Genomic DNA, 14935 nt, shown 5'->3' with positions numbered 1-14935 from the left:
AAATATAAGTAGCCAAAAAATTATAAAATCAATTTAAATTATTCATTGTTCAATTACGCATTTTAATATTTTTAATATCCATTTTTTTGTTATTAGAAATTATATATAAGGTGATGAGTAGAATAAACAAAAATTATTATTATTTAGTTATGGTGTTTAATTGATTATGTCGAATAAGGTGATACTGTGTCGTTTAGGAGTGATAGAGATGTAAAGCGTGTGCTGATTTGATGTTATACCTATTAGAGTGTGTGTTGTTTCTGTGTTAACTCTTGAGAATGTGTGTTGTTTTAATGACTTTAACTAAACGTGTTTGTCATCTTACATAGGATCCACATAAAACCTAAATTTCTTTACACAAACATTTCTTTTCACGCCGTAAACTAATTCTCTCAACTAAACTCATCTCTTTCAAACGCCAAAGCAACCCTTTGACTCTCTGCAAATCAGAAACCGTAAACTCATCCCTATCAAATCTTGACTCTGCGTAAATCGAAAGCAAGCATTCTTTTTTTTTCTTTTGGCTTTTTGAACTTTTTTGCGGATAACCCGCTAGACCCGCTTGATTGATGCGGGGCGGGTGCGGTTATCGAAATCCGGTCATGCGGGTCTTGCGGGTATAATTTTCAAGTGAAAAAATGAGTTTAACCCGCGGCGGGGCGGGTTGAGCGGGCGGATCCGACCTGCTTCCCAGGCCTAATCATGGGTCTAGAGGAAACAGCAGGATTGAAACAGTTACCAACGGCGTTAGGATGCGTCTCCGTTCTTCACTGCTGTCGTATTAGGGTTATCAAAACTCAGACTTATCCGGCCAGTTACGCTTTCTTTATCACAGCCCAATAACATGTAAAATAACGAAACCTAATAAGATGATGTTAATGAAACGCTGCGTTTCTTCTCCCTGGACACGTGGCAGCACTACAAACCTCGACTTTCTGACCTGACGCTGACGTGGATGCACAGGAGTGAAGCAAACATATTTTTATATATATAGATTTTGTGTCTTCGAGTATAGAATATATCTATTCCAAGCATATAGTGGTCTGCAACACTGAATAACAATAACTCAAATGATGTAGTTGGACCTACTAATCATGATAATCTAATATTAATTCTGGTTACTGTTCGTTTTGGGAAATATTGCAAATTTCGATGTGAAAATCGTAATCCAAGGTTTGTCAAATGTAGGGGACACTGTAATGATCTATAAGGTTTGATTTTCTCAAATGTAGCGAACAACACATAATTACAATAACAAAAACTTTGCTTTCTCTATTCATCTGTTAATTTGTTCTTCGGTTCAGTTGATGTGAAAATTGTAATCTTGGTTACACCAAGGTTTGTCAAATGTGCGGACACTGTAATGATCTATAAGGTTTGCTTTTCTCAAATGTAGCGAACATCACATAATTACAATAATGAAAGCTTTGCTTTCTCTATTGGTCTGTTAATTTTTTATTCAGGTCTATAAGGTGTAGGTGAACAAAGGAATAAACAAACTTTGAAAACTAAAGAACCTTCAGCAATTTTAAGCTCAAGTGGCTGTTGTAGTGCTGAAGAACAAATGATAATAATTGGGAGGGCCAATAAGAGAAGACGTTTTCGAATGTATGTCGAGTATGATCCAATTTATCATTTCGAATGTATGTCGAATTTAGACTTCTACTTATGTTTCATTTCATTAGCTGAGAAACATTGGTACAATACCTTAAAGACTACATAAATATCTATATCCCATATAGTATCTATATCGCGTAAAGGTCTCTATAATTGTACTAGTGGTTTTCCGGCGCGTAGCGCCGGGTTCTATGTTTTATTCTTAAATGAATTTACAATTTATTTTATGGTTTTAGTATAGAAAATATGTTAGATATATGAAGATGAAAATATGTCAAAAAGAAAATGGTAATTTTTTCCCGATCTTTTTGATAGTGGTTATAGCTAGTGACCGTAGTAAAGTACTTTGTTTTTAAGTTGATTAGGTCAAAGTGGAATAACATAAGTGCATTTCTAAAGTTTTATAAAGTGGAATAACATAAGTGCATTCCTAAATTTAAAACTTTTTTCATGGTATTTTAGCATAAAATATTATTGAAGATATTTAGTATGGTTATATGGTATTTAGCATAAGATATTTAAAACTGCCGGTGTTTTGATGCAGCATGAATACCTGATTTAAAGCTCGAGTTGATAACATATTATAAATGTATGGAAGCTTGATTGTCTAAATATTTAGATATTATTTCAAACTGTATAAATATTTAGGGGAAGTTTTTTTTTAAATGTTAAGTAAATTACTAAATATTCTTGTGGCCGAAAATTAAATATTTTAGGGATACTCCTTTTTAAATATAATAAATCGACATAATTTCTTTAAATATTCTTGAATGTTGTTTATTATTATTGTTAGGAAGTATTATTGTAACTAACATAAATAACATTAACTAAAAGAATTTTGTGGAGTTGTTTTAGGGAATCTTGTTGGTTAATTTAAATAATAATCAATATAACTTACTAAAATGCAGTAGAATAGTTGTAAATACTTGCAAAAAACAAAGAAGACTTAAAAATCTCATTTTTAATAAAATAAATAAGACTATTTTATAAATTTGCACTATTACTTTTCGTATATCCAGCCATTTCCTTTTCCGAAGGGCCAAGACAATCTATCTAGAATCCAACTCAAGATAAATATAAATATAATAAAATTAAAGAAAGATAAATATATATTCATTTTTTTTATAAAGGATTTTCATATAGTCATTGTACTTATGTCGGTGCATCCTTGATTCTTGGAAATTTTATAAGAAACATCACATGCCCGATTTCAGCTATGGTGAAGATGGAGGCTTTATATACTTGCTAACTTACAAAGAAGGAATCACAATAAATTAAACATCACATTACAATTATGTAAGTAAACTCCTGTTCAACAAAATCAAATAATCAGCACCATCAAATAATTAATCATAGCATACTCGTCTCACAGTTTCCACAAATTTTACTAAAGAGTGAAGGAGGAGCCAGTATCTCGCATGATGACTAAACAAACAACAAAACTTTGGTGCTAACAATTTCTCATCTATGGAAGAATCATCAAGAAGCAGAAATGAGTGAGTGAGTACTATAGGAGTTCTGGCATATCGAAAGGGGTTCAAAGAAGCATTTCTCATTGGTCTTGTGCACATGAGGTTCAAAAGAAATTGCAGGAGGCCAGTATTGAGAGCTTGGGACACGTTAAGAGGCTTAATGTTGCTGTTTCCAGTGAGTGATATAGTCATCGGAGAGCGGTACAGTGTAAATAAGACACCACAAAGATGATCGACCGTTGGTAGGATGAGGAGGGGTCGACGGCTTTTCCTTGCAAGCAGATTTATGACCGAGTCATGATGGAGAAACACAGGCGATACCAATCTCTTGTTGGTTGCGATCAACAAATGCAAACCTGTTTAAGAAGAAAAACAAATTGATAGGAGAGTATGCGATAGAAATAATACTTACATAACGTTAGGAAAAACTTTGGTAGATTTGAGCGATAAGAGTATATGTTTCTCCACACCGAAAGAACAAAAGTATTGTATCTACAAAGAACAGAGTCAAAGAGCTAATATAATGCAACAAAAAACTAAACATTCATGTTCCAACAATAGGTTTTCACAGTAATTAGAGCAATTCAACTGTTACCAGTCCAAAGAACAAATACATGAAATCAGAAAAGCACATCTTCATGAAATATCCAGTGGGAATCTGAAATGGAGCATTAAGAACAGAAGGGCGTACGCAAACATCATCACATCGTTTACGGGATGGTGTAGAGAGGGACTGAAAAACCAAATAGAACGCACCAGAATTCCAAATTTCATGTCCCCACCAAAGGTTCTTACAGTGATTACCAATCCAAAAACAAATATATGAAATCAAGCACGTATATGGATCATTGGGAACTGAAAGAGAAAATCAAGAACATATGGGCGTACACACACATCACTGCATCATTTTTAATCACACAGCAGAGTATTTACATAATCCAAAAAAAAATCAGATCTAACTTTCTGAGCTAAAACACAGTAATGAAAAACTGATATGAGAATTTAAATCCAGCTTTAGTATCAGCAAGTGGAATACATACAAAAGAAAAGAAATAACTAACCCCATTTATGGAGCTGAATAGTAAGCTCGATGAAGAGCTCGTACATCTGAAAAATATCAGCAGCATTTCCGTGTGAATACAGAAGTGTTGTGACGGCCATAGGGTACCTGATGTACATTGAGACGTTGGTGCCTCGACGCTTGAGCAGAAGCTCCGTTGCAGATTATCTTATAAGTGAATATATTCGACGGAAGAGCGCAAACTTCGCCGCCTCGAAGAAGTCACGCCTCACATCTCTATCTTAGTAGACTCCACTCTCCGAACTATCTCTCTCTCTGCCTGTATATGGGAATCGAATTGGTAAGAGCGTAAAGTGGTCGCTGGAATTTCAAGAAGAAGACGAACCTGGTCATGACGATTATTGCGAGCAAGGCAAATTAAATAGCTAATAGTGTGATATCTAGATTGAAGGACGTACATCAAGGAGAAGACTAATTACATGGAGTGAATGGTGATGAGAAACAACAACGACATAAATCCACACACATCACCTTTTCTTCAAGAAAGAGCAAGTCAATCCCCATTAGCTCTCCTCCATTCTTCACATTACGGGCTTCCCAGAATAAATGTAAGAGTAATGATTCTGGGACGTTACAGTTTCTATGGTTTCTCTGCAGCGTGGAGGCAGGGAAAAAGAAGAATGACGCAGAAGAAGATTAACCCCTAAAAACTTATGGGCCTAAACTAATCAAACAGAAGCCCAAACTATTTGCCTCTGATGATAAATATCGGCCCCTGTGATTTCGATAACGCGTGAGCAAGGAAGAGACAGTACAAACCCCCATGACGCGCTCGCAAAGAAGAGAGAGCGTGGGCGACGCACTACCGAGCAGACTCATGTCGGCAAAAGCCCCACCCTGTTTTGTGTCGTGGATGGTTGTGCTTTGAACACAATTCAACTTTATATATATAAGATGTACGTGGGTGGGCGTTTAAATGTATTCGTCCTTAACTTTTTCAAGAGAAATTAAAACTAACTAAAGTTTGTCCAATTCTTTGTAATGATGCCAAATCAGTATTTAATTGATACTAGATTTTGATCCGCGCTTTAAAAGCGCGGGATTTATCTTTAGTAAATTTTATAATATATTAAAATTTATTAATTATTATAATTATTTTAAATTAGAACTAAAGAAGTAAATGATATGTTTTATTATATGTGTAAAACATGAAATGGCAAAAACATTTATTACTATATTAAATCAATTTTATATTATTATGTGAACCATAAATTTGTGAATTTTTTCTTATAAATATTTCAAAATTTTGATAAAGGTATTTAACATATATCACCAAGTTGTTTGCTTTACTAAGTTTCAAAATCTATTATATATATTAAAATTGAGAACAAATCGTTGTTGTTAAAATCGTTACTATTGATATGGGTTTACTGTTTAATGGTTTATTAGGTGCTAAATATTATTTATAAAAGATTATTACCATCTCCATGGGTTTAGAATATAGTATACTACATCGAAATAGAGTATCAAAGTTGTTGGTTAGTTGTTTATTTTTGGATTATATGGATATTCAATCGGATTTATTTGGTTAAATAAAAAATATGAGTTTCTATTAATTGTTAATTTCATTTATAAAAATATTTCGGTTTTTGATCTACTCATAAAGTCTTTAATTATATTTTCCGGAATTGTAGAGAAATATTGGAAGTATTTAAACTACTATAAATAGTATAATTAATTTTCACAAATTTTTTTTCTATATATATTTTAGATGTCCATATGATATTGGTATAATCGCAATTCTGAAATGGGGGTTAATTAGTAATCTGTTTCTGGACTAATATTAGAGCTATTAAGATTGGTTAATAGTAGTTTCTGCATGTTTGTTAATCACAAATGATAATAGTATATTTTTTTTGCAAATATGTATTGATAAAATAATCATTATAGATATGAGTAAATATAAAACGGTTTATATTTAAGTGTAATATTCTAATATGTGTGATGCATGAATTTTCAACATCGTAAAATTTCATTATTGTTACATTTGATAAAATTAAAAATTATGGTTGATTTCTAAAACTGATAGTATCTTTTTAAGATAGTGATCATAGGATTGATCTTTGCTTTGGGAATATGAACATTTTTTTTTTCAAAATCTAATCATATACCAGAATACCAGAACAATAATATATATCGAAATTTTTTAAAGTACACACCAATGAGCAACTGGTTCATTTCCCAGCTCACTTAACTCCTTCATTCATGTGATGGTTTTGGCTTAAGCACCTTTTTAAAATGTATTTCACTTGACCGAATGAATGAAACCAAAAGCTTTATAACCCCATTCAGAATCATAAGATACCATATATGAGCACTCAAAAAGACCAACTGCATTCTGCATCGTTTGATAAGTAAAGGCCAAAAGACCATAACCTAGAGCAGACCTTAAAGCTACAACTCCAATAACTTCCATACCTAGAGAATCCCTATACATCACCCACCCCATAACTATATTTTTACCAGCAACTACAATACATATATGTTCCGTTCAAAAACAACAATCCATAACCATAACTGACCTCATATGATTCCTTTAGAGAACCCAGAATCATATTGAATCACTAAAACGCCATTCCTTTAGAGAACCCAGAATCATCACCTTGTATGATTCGTTTAGAGAACCCAGAATCATCACCATTTTTGTATAACCAGAGTACGATCATGATACATCATAACATCTCCATCATTCTTTCCCAAAAATAGCCAGATCCAAACGCTAAATTCATAGATCTTTGATTCCCTGTTAAAGAAATCCAACCCTTATGATTCCTGGCAATTAAAAGTGTAGCATTTAGTGAACTCTGAATCTTCTTTCCTTATTTTTTTTTTAAACTGTGATTTTACAAAAAAAAAAATTGATTTCACAATTAAAATGTCCATATTTTCAAAGAATTGATCGATAAACTCCTCTATCTTCCTTGACTCCTTTCCGAAAATAATCTCTAATGAGATCCTGGTAATCCCATTGATATATCCTCAATCGTACCTCATATTTTTCCATTATACCACATCTCGTGAAACCCAAATTAAACATTTTCAGAATGACCGGAGGACAAAACCTGTGATAATGACCCATATGAACCGAGACAATAATCAGATCTAGGCTAAGTTCGACTCTCATCTTCAGAATTTCAAAATTGCCATTCCTATCACCGTTCCGCTGTTTTAGGTTTATTTTTGTTTCTTTCTAGCAACGCATAGTAGAAAAACACTTAAATATTGTAAACTAGAGGTATTCCGGGTTCGTATGTTTTATTTCTATCTGAATTTATAATTCTTGTATGGTCTTAGTAAAGAAAATATATTCTAAACTACGAAAATTAAAATATGTCGAAAGAAAATGATATGTTTCTCGATTTATTTGATTTTGGTTAGAGATCGTAGTGTATAATTTTTTTTGAAGTTGTTTTTGGTTGAAAGTGGATTAGCATAAGTGGTTATGATTAATTGATTCAATAAAAATAAATAAAAAGCTGATAGTCGTATGAGAGTTAATTTTGTTGGAATTAAAACAAAAAGTAAAGTTGATGTAGAATTTAGAGAACGTACTTATACTCTTAAGTACTATGTGGACAGTATGTAGAAGAAATGTCATTTGAAATTTTGTTTTAGAGACTAAACTGAATTAAAACGTGTGTAACAAATTTTTGTTCATATATTCTTCCTCTTTTATTTCTCGGAAGAAACTAATTATGGCAATAGAAAATATTTGGAAATGAGGGGGAAAACTTATATATTTTTGTTTGAAAATCAAAAAGAATCCAAAACTGTATGTTAATGAAACTGAAAATTGGAACATAAGAATTATCTTAATAAATTGTAATAATGATGAATCATAAATGACTTTCCCTATATATGAGACAACTTATGTTTGTACGAAGCCATTAATCAATGCAGCTGAAATGAAAAGTACGGCCGCAAGATATGTTCCATTTTTGTAATTTCTAAAGCATAGAGTGCATGTATCGTTTTCTTCTTCTTGTGTAGTTAGAGGTGGCAATCCCCCTATGGTTATCTTAATGTATTGTTTGACATTTGTGCTATTCATATTTGTATATTGTTTTGCATAAATCTTGATGTACTTGCAATGTATTAGATGTATTTGATATTGGAATGGATGCGATGCTATATATTCATGTAAGTAGTTGAAACTATAACCACTATCGACATGTGTCTGGTTTTTGGTTGACTATTGTGTTAACAAATGTATGTATAAATATGTAGAGTGTGATTTTAGTAAGAGGAGATATGTAAATAGTATATAATACACGAATGGAATAATTGTTATTAAAGTAGTATATAATAGTTGCTAGGCTTTTTTTTTTGACCAAATAGGTGGTAGGCTTTGAAGTATTATTTTAAAGACTAAAAAGTAATTGAGCACATATCAAATAAAGTATATGAATTTTGTTATTTGTTTATTGAGAGAGAATTGCTGGTAACGCTTGTTAATATTGTTTGGACGACATAATATTATAGCTTTTGTTGCTTGTAAAGTGGATGAGTAACACTCAAAGTTTTTGAACTTGTACTCCATGCAATGTATCTCATTTTGGGTTGTTATTTTTCTCTACTTCTTTTTTTTTTTAAGTTGGGAGGTTAATGATCAATATTGTTAATTTCATGTTCTTCTACTTCATCCTCTAATTATAGTAGTTTTTAATTTGATTGTACTTGTTTATTTATGTTTTAGTTTGCTCCGTGTAATTTTGTTTGGGTGGTGATTTGGTTCGTTTAAGAGCATTTAGTAATGTAGTTCTAACGATATGACCAATCATGCTATTTTAAGGAGTTTCTGAATTTTACTATCATCATCCATCTCCAACAAAAGATAGACAAGAAATAGGATGATTATTTGGCAGCGGTTAAGTAGCCGCTGGATTAATCCATTTTTTTAGTATCGTTGTGATTTATGACTGATGTTTTTTGCGAGTCTCCAATTTTGTATATATTTTTCTGTAATTTTGTATATATTTTTTTGCAGTGATATTTAGATATCGCCTTTAGTGTTACATCAGTATATTTTTTTGTCAATTGTACATGTATTTTGTTAACTATGACTGGTTTTTGTGAATAATTTATTTATATTTTTATTAGTAATCTTTCGGTCATTTTTTATCTAAGCAAAAGTTTGATGCTTAAAAAAAGAGAAAAAAATTAATAAGATTTATTCTTCTTTATTTGATTGGCCCTGGTTTGATGAGACTTGGAAAAATAATTATGTAGATAGATTATTATGTATTTATTAAATCATCATTTGTTGACAATAATTGATGTCAACATTTTGATTGGATTGAAAATAAAATATTAATTTGAAAAATATGTTGTTAAACTTTTTAAATAGAACCCCTTTTTGTAAGATAGTAATTATTTTTTTGTAAACATGATTGTTTCCTTTTGCTTTTTTTTTTCATTTTAATTGTTTACTTGTTCCTTTTGTTGGAGTTCATGATCATCAAGATCAAAACTAATCGGTTACTTTGGCTAGAATATTTTTATTATTCTCTAACTGAGACCTCACAACCTTGGTGGCTTTAGACCTTCTTCATAAGTCAGAAGCTTCCGCCATCTATTCTACTTCGAGCGTTAGGGATTTGTCAATCATGTTGGCTCTATGCAAGCAACATGGCTTTTTTTAAGTTTCAAGCAGGTCGGCAATCTGGACGCAAGTAATAACATCTGTTTCAGACCCTCTGTTTATTATGTCTTCCTTACAAAACTAAAATGAGATATTCATATATAAAAACTATTTGAGTAGTGCTAAAGAGATATTCACAAATGTCTCATTTTTTCTGGTTTCTACGGTTGTACTTCCGGTTTGATACTTCTTGTCCTTTAACATAATTCTTAAGCCCCTTTTCAAAAAAAAAAACATAATTCTCCCACATCTGTAAAAGATCAAAAAACGTTTAGCAAGTAACGCTTTAAAACAGAGGATAATCTTTAACTAAAGACATATGTAGCCTATCTCTATGCCTGTTCAAGAATATGTGCTTCAACTCCCACATTGATCTGTGGAACATACCGATTCAATCCACGGTTTCAACTTCAATCTATATTAGGTTATAACAGAGTACTTTTAACAAACCATAGAGAAGAATAGAAAGCTGAGATGTAAGCGTAGCTACGTTTCCTTACCTCTACATCTCTCTGCATGATCTTGCGTCTTATTACATAGATATATAGCTTCATCTGAAAAAGGTTCTCCATGGTTAGGAATCTGATACCAGAGATTGCAAATGCAACGGTACATGTTAACTTTTGGATATGAAGCTGATGTCCACTGAGTACATATTCCACAACAGCCGGAATTCTCCTGATTCTTTGAAGAGAAGGCTTTTTTAGTTGCAGCCTGAGACAAATAATAAGATTGAAAATGAGTTTTGTTTATCAGATCTAGATTCACTAACCACAGTAAGGTCGGTGATGTGCATGACTGGAGATGCTTTTGCAGAATGGATCCTTACTTTCCAGACAGAGCACGAGATTCAGCAGTAAAAAGAGCATCAAAATGATTCTATCTCCCAGTCTAACCCCATAATTAGGCGAGAGAGAAGCAAAGTTTGGAAGAAGACGAAGTGAAATGATGCAATTTATAGATAGGATATGATAGAATCTGTGTAACTGAAAAAGGTATTGGGGAAAAGGAACTGATAGCTTAAGGAGACGAAGACGAAGCGAGATGAAAAAAGCGATTGCTTAAGTGACGTGGTTAAATGTTCTGATTGGTCAATTTTTTCTGGAATTTTTTTGTAGGCTCGAGAGAGACGGTTGAGTCAAATTTTTGTAAATGAAATTATGAAAGAATGCCAAGTGTCCAAATTTGCCCTATGCACACTGCTGAGTCTCATAAGGTGAACAGAAAACTCTGTTTTATTATTATAGATAGATAGATTATAGATTAATTAGGGTTAATTAGGTGAATATACAAAAAAAAAACTTTTGAAATTGGCAAAGTGTGCATATCCCCTATATATTAATTGAGGAACATTTGAAAAGATGTAACCTCAATTTTGTATTAATTAAAATAGGCCCCAATGCATAGGTGGCACTCAATTAGGTAGTCAATTACATTCAATTGAAAAATAAGTAGGTCCACATTCGATTTTTATATGTTGTTAGATACATAAGTTGGTCAAACTATATGATATAATGATATGATATGTTATTTTATTTCCTTAAATCAAACCTACGGAATTACCATAAATGACTAATATATATATGACAATTAATGATTTTAATAATAAAGATTTGATAACAATTTATATCTCCTCCATCATTTTTTGTTTAATTTTATATTATTAAAATAAATTAAATAATCAAATTAGCTATAAAAGTAAAATTTAGATTTTTTCGTATATGTTATATTTTGAATTTTTAAAAACGACAATAAATGACTAAAACTATTAAAATTATTATGTTAAAAATTAATGATCAATGGTTTAACATTTTTATTATAAGAAGATACACATGATTTTAAAACCATATGAGTAAAAAATATCATTTAATAATAAAATAAATATATATATATATAGATTAAACACTATATACCATAGGATTACATAAATATTTTAATATTAAAAGTTTCAATGAATTTTCAAGAACATTTGTAAATTATAAACTTATTAAAGATTTCAGATTGAAAATTTTGTTATCGATGGTTTAAATATTTTGTTATAAAATGATATGAATGATCATAGAACCGTATGATTATAAATTCTTATTTAATAAATAACTATATAAAATATATTATTCTTAGAAAAATAGGTTGGTCCATCTTAACTTATATTACACTTTTTATTAAACTAACTATCGAATTGATAAATAACGTACCAAAATATGTTTTGCACTTTCCTTAAATAAAAGCTACGAAATTACCTAATATGATTAACATATATGTGAAAATTAATTATTATGAATAATAAATATTTGATAACAATTTTTGTATCTTAGTTCTTTTTAAAAAATTTATATTATTAAAAGATATTAAAAATCACATTAAATATATAATAAAAAACATTTATATTTTTTTATATGTTATATTTTGAATTTTTCAAAACGTCTATAAATTATTAGAAATTTGAAGATCACCACTCTTAAAATTTTATGATCAATAGATTATTTTTTTGGTCATAATAAGTTACAAATGATCATAAAATTGTATTAATATGAACTTTTATTTAATATTATAAGAAGATACACATGATTTTAAAACCATATGAGTAAAAAATATCATTTAATAATAAAACATATATATATATATATAGATTAAACTATATACCATAAGATTACATAAATATTTTAATATTAAAACTTTCAATGAATTTTCAAAAACATTTATAAATTATAAACTTATTAAAGATTTCACATTGAAAATTTTGTTATCGATGATTTAAATATTCAGTTATAAAACGATATGAATGATCATAGAAGTGTATGATTATAAATTCTCATTTAATAAATGACTATATAAAATATACTATTCTTAAAAAAATAGGTTGGTCCATCTTAACTTACATTATATTTTTTATTAAACTAACTATCGAATATTCAAATTGATAAATAATCTACCAAATATTGTTTTTGCACTTTCTTTAATTAGAAGCTACGAAATTACCTAATATGATTAACGTATATATGAAAATTAATTATTATGAATAATAAATATTTGATAACAATTTTGGTATCTTAGTTCTTTTTTTAATTTTATATTATTAAAAGATATTAAAAAAATCACATTAAATTTATAATAAAAAAATTTATATTTTTTCTTATATGTTATATTTTGAATTTTTCAAAACGTCTATATATTATTAGAAATTTGAAGATTCTCACTCTGAAAATTTTGTGATCAATAGATTATTTTTTTTGTTATAATAAGTTACAAATGATCATAAAATATAACGCATATGAATTTTTATTTAATAAATATTCAAACTAAATAATATATATATATTTATATATACTAATGATTTAAAGCAACAAGATTGGCTGATCAATTTAGTTGTCCAGTTGAAATCTTTCAAAAGTATGTGAAAGACTAAAGTCAAAGTAAATATGGATTTAGAATAATAGTTATATTTTACTAACCAAAATACCGAAAAAAACCGAACCGAATCGAAACCAACCCGATATCTGGATTGAACACCCCTAATCCAAATGAAGCCAAACTATTGTTTCATTCTCCAAAATATAATAAAAATAATAACTTAATTCCGCGCAAGGCGCGGATCTTATCCTAGTTAATAAATAATTTGGGAACAAGGTGATCGGCAAGGGCAAAATGACTCCAGTATCCTCGCGTTACGTTAGAGAATGAAATACTTTTATCCCGTTACCAGTTATTTTGTCGTCTTCTGATAACATGTACTCCCTCTGGATTTAATTGTATGATGTTTAAAGTTTTACACACATTTTAAGAAACAATAAATACACTATTTTACTGGTTACTTTTTGGTTATATCAATAAATTTTCACCATTCATAATTTAACTTTTTAATTTATGTTTAAATTTTAAAACTTAATGCATTAATTATATCTCAAAACATCACACATTTGTATACAAGATAAAAAGATGAAACATCATACATTCGTATCCGAGGTACTATGTGTTTTGACAAAGACAGCTACAAATCATAAAATGAGATATTTTGTTTCTTTGTGTGGATATTAGTGAATTGTCACTATTTGGCTCGGAGATATTGTTCGATTTTTTATAAGGTGATGATGGATACAAAATGTCCTTATATATTGTTTCTACTGTTTATATATATCAGATCAGTTCTGAACAGCAGTTCTTAATGGGTTCACCATTAGGCCACCGCACCTCCTCCATGATTCTCCATCTTCTTCAATCTACGTCACGGCTCCAAGTCGGAGCTCACCTCCACGCAATCCACCGCGGAAGCTCTGGAATCGCCCTGCTCAGCTCCACCGCAAGGCCGTGCTCTTCGTTGCCGTTGGGATCAAGCCTCGCCGTCGGAATCAAGCCAAGGCGTTGCAGATCGAAGGGAAGCTTGGTCGGATAAAAAATGGTGACTTTTAGACCATTTGCACATCTGGCCCTTAAACTTTTGGCTATTCACGCTTTGACCCCAAAACTCTTGAAAGTGCATATATGTCCTCAAGACTCAACCCCAGGACTTTTGATTGTTCAATTTAACCCAAGCGAACATTCCTAAATTGCGACATTTGTCCTGGATTATTGTCTTCTTTCGTTTCTGCGCCAAAAGTATCTGATTTCCAACAATTATCTTCCAATGTCGCCCAAAAAATTCCAATTGGGCACTCCAAACCTTAATGCACGTAAATGAACAAATATATGCAAACAACCGAATAAAAATTTAAATATCTAGATATTCAACAATTTAATACAAATATCTCGATATTCAGTAATATAATCAAAAATGATATTAATTGACAAAAAAAAAATTGACATTGTTAACGATGTAAGCTAAACCCTAAACACTAAATCCAAAACCATAGGGCTAACAATAAACCCAAAAACTCTAGACCCTAAACTCCAAACCCTAAACCCAAAGATTTAGGATTGAACCCCAGGGTTTAGGATTAACCCTAGGGTTTAGGATTAACCATAGGGTTTAGGATTAACCCTAGAGTTTAGGGTTGACCTTAGGGCTTAGTGTTAATTATAGGGCTTAGAGTTAACCCTAGGATTTTGAGTTAAACATAGGATTTAGGATTAACCCTTAGGTCTATGATTGACCTTAGGGTGTAGGATTAACTCTAAATTTTTGGGTTT

The 14935-nt window shown here is 30.6% G+C and overlaps 1 long non-coding RNA gene across 2 annotated transcripts; it reads right to left on the bottom strand.

Annotated features, from left to right (window-relative positions):
* Positions 1 to 9833: 9833 nt before the first annotated feature.
* Positions 9834 to 10955, bottom strand: LOC106399486. Of its 2 annotated transcripts, none has more exons than XR_002658559.2 (3): positions 10641 to 10955; positions 10312 to 10525; positions 9834 to 10226 (listed from the first exon to the last, which is right to left on the bottom strand). It is a non-coding gene; the product is annotated as an uncharacterized LOC106399486 (long non-coding RNA). The 2 variants fall into 2 exon arrangements; XR_007327413.1 differs by having other exon boundaries at positions 10312 to 10495; positions 10584 to 10950.
* Between the last annotated feature and the right edge of the window lie 3980 nt (positions 10956 to 14935).

Source organism: Brassica napus, chromosome C8, assembly GCF_020379485.1.
Source record: "Brassica napus cultivar Da-Ae chromosome C8, Da-Ae, whole genome shotgun sequence".
Classification (NCBI taxonomy): Eukaryota; Viridiplantae; Streptophyta; class Magnoliopsida; order Brassicales; family Brassicaceae; genus Brassica; species Brassica napus.
The sequence above is the reverse complement of the archived record's forward strand: the minus strand, read 5'-3'. Positions and strand labels throughout refer to the sequence as shown.